The sequence below is a fragment of the Schistocerca serialis genome, chromosome 4 (genome assembly GCF_023864345.2).
Source record: "Schistocerca serialis cubense isolate TAMUIC-IGC-003099 chromosome 4, iqSchSeri2.2, whole genome shotgun sequence".
In the NCBI taxonomy this organism is placed as follows: domain Eukaryota; kingdom Metazoa; phylum Arthropoda; class Insecta; order Orthoptera; family Acrididae; genus Schistocerca; species Schistocerca serialis.
In genome coordinates this window covers 293,958,693-293,961,631 of record NC_064641.1, presented here as the reverse complement: position 1 = coordinate 293,961,631, position 2,939 = coordinate 293,958,693, and the positions used below count along the sequence as shown (strand labels likewise).

Genomic DNA, 2,939 nt, shown 5'->3' with positions numbered 1-2,939 from the left:
TCACGCCTGTCGCGACACCACTGGAGGCGGGCTGCATGATGTTGGGGCGTGAGCGGAAGACGGCCTAACGGTGTGCGGGACCGTAGCCCAGCTTCATGGAGACGGTTGCGAATGGTCCTCGCCGATACCCTAGGAGCAACAGTGTCCCTAATTTGCTGGGAAGTGGCGGTGCGGTCCCCTACGGCACTGCGTAGGATCCTACGGTCTTGGCGTGCATCCGTGCGTCGCTGCGGTCCGGTCCCAGGTCGACGGGCACGTGCACCTTCCGCCGACCACTGGCGACAACATCGATGTACTGTGGAGACCTCACGCCCCACGTGTTGAGCAATTCGGCGGTACGTCCACCCGGCCTCCCGCATGCCCACTATACGGCCTCACTCAAAGTCCGTCAACTGCATATACGGTTCACGTCCACGCTGTCGCGGCATGCTACCAGTGTTAAAGACTGCGATGGAGCTCCGTATGCCACGGCAAACTGCCTGACACTGACGGCGGCGGTGCACAAATGCTGCGCAGCTAGCGCCATTCGACGGCCAACACCGCGGTTCCTGGTGTGTCCGCTGTGCCGTGCGTGTGATCATTGCTTGTACAGCCCTCTCGCAGTGTCCGGAGCAAGTATGGTGGGTCTGACACACCGGTGTCAATGTGTTCTTTTTTCCATTTCCAGGAGTGTATAAGACTGGCCCTGACGTCATTTTCGTGGCTCCAACATCTCTGGGCTGAAGACACGTGAATGTTGGCAAAACATGGTTGTTTCGTGTTGCGCTTATGGCTGTACTCAGCGTTTTGTCGGGGGAAATGGCATTACATTTCACGTGTAAGTGTTTCTATGATAGTGCAGATGCGTTTATTGAAATCTGCTGAAGTGACTTTTATGTTTTTTACACTTGAAATAGAGTATCACGTAAATTAAAGTGTTGAAAGTGGTGCCTGTAAAGTCAGACTCATACTACATTTTGGAAAGTATCTGTGACAATTCGGTTACAGAAGTAAGTATAACTGTTTCTCGTTCCTACTCATAGGTTCCCTAAGGATGAAAACCGAAGGCAGCTTTGGATACAGGCCCTGAATCGGAAAAACTTTAAGCCATCTGCACATACGCGCCTTTGCTCGAAGCACTTCGAGGAGAAATGTTTTGATAGGTTAGTTATTATTTACAATGTATATTTATAATTTGTATTTACAGTGTCTGTCATTTTTAAACCTGATGTTTTTATAGGGCTAAGACTGGAGGGAATTGGTTAAGAAGTGATGCTATCCCGACACTTTTCGATTTTACAGAGCATATGAAATCGAAGAGGCCTAACCTCCGTAAATAACACACTAGAAGGCGTTCGTTAGATGATGCCTCGTCTCCTGAAATCTGTGCTTTCAATGCCTGTAAGTCTGAATGTTGTTAGAATGTGTGTAACAACTGAGAGTTAGTAAAATATTGTATTAGAATAGAACTATAGCACGTTACGTTAAGTGCCATTTCGGACATGCTTTGCCCACAAATTATACCTCAAAACATGCATTTTTGTTTTGTTTACAGTGACGTTATGCGATATGGAAACGAACACCCCGAAAAACAAAAGTTTCAGGTATATTGGGGACTTTTCGAATAGCGATTTGTGTACTCCTGGCATAGCAGAAAAAGTGATAGATGTGGCAAGACGGCAGATTAGCAACAAAGCCAGAAAGTTAAAGAATTTGCAGCGGTCATCTCGTGGGATTAAGAAGAAAGTCTTGTCTTTGAAATCTTTGATAAATAATCTTGAAAATAATCGTGTTATAAATGAATCCCTGGCTAATTTACTAAAGGCAAGTATATTTACAATGCCTGTCATTTTTAAAATGTATGACTGATTGCAGGTTGCAATACTTATGCTTAAATGATGTGGCTTTTTGCTATCAGATGCTGCCACCTGGTACTTCGGAGTTGCTCCAACGTGTCAGTAAAGGTAAAGAAGCAAATATGTATCCAGCAGCTCTTCGGACCGTTGCTCTATCACTAAATTTTTACAGTAGCAAGGCATATAGCTATGTAAGGAAAAATTTTAAAACATCACTGCCACATCCACGAACATTAAGAAAATGGTACAGTGTTGTTGATGGGGATCCTGGTTTCAGTAAAGAAGCAGCAATAGCGCTTAGAATAAAGAGTCAGGAACTCATTAGCAAAGGTAAGAAATTGCTTTGTGTCATGTCATTTGATGAGATTGCCATAAGGAAGCATGTTGAATTTTGTGGAAATAAGTTTATTGGTTACATAGATTATGGTACAGATCTTGACTATGACAATCTGACTGTTGCAAATGAGGCATTAACACTCGTGTTGACTGCTGTTAATGGTTCATGGAAAATTCCAATTCACTACTTTTTAGTGAATGGCCTGGGTGCTGTTGAAAAATCAAACCTACTTAAGGAGGCATTGAAATTTACATATGATGCTGGAGTAGAAGTAATTTCTGTTACTTTTGATGATGCTCACGTATACACTGCAATGGTAGACAAGCTAGGGGCCTGTCTTTCAACGTGCAGAATGAAATCTTTTTTTAAACATCCTCTATGTAAGGATGTTGTTTGCATATTCCTTGATCCATGTCACATCTTCAAGTTAATACGCAATACATTAGCTGGTAAAGGTGTCATTTTCAATGGAAACAGAAATCCAATAAAATGGGATTATGTATTAAAATTACATGAGCTGCAAAAAGAAACTTCTGGCTGCTACAAAAGTAAGAACAAAACACGTTGAGTGGTATCGTCATAAAATGAATGTAAGGATTGCTGTGCAAACATTTAGTGGTAGTGTAGCTAATGCTCTAGAATTCCTTGACAAAGATTTGCAGCTAGCTGACTTTAAAGGATGTGAACATACAGTTAAATTTATAAGGACAATGAACAACCTTTTTGATTGTTTCAATAGTAGGAATCTCCTGTCCAAAGGGTATAAA

General features: G+C 42.7%; 1 long non-coding RNA gene across 1 annotated transcript; it reads left to right on the top strand.

The window, feature by feature from the left end:
• Positions 1 to 770: 770 nt before the first annotated feature.
• LOC126473824 (uncharacterized) lies at positions 771 to 2,693 on the top strand. Its single transcript, XR_007586528.1, has 4 exons — positions 771 to 817; positions 1,023 to 1,142; positions 1,220 to 1,380; positions 1,535 to 2,693. It is a non-coding gene; the product is annotated as an uncharacterized LOC126473824 (long non-coding RNA).
• Positions 2,694 to 2,939: the final 246 nt, after the last annotated feature.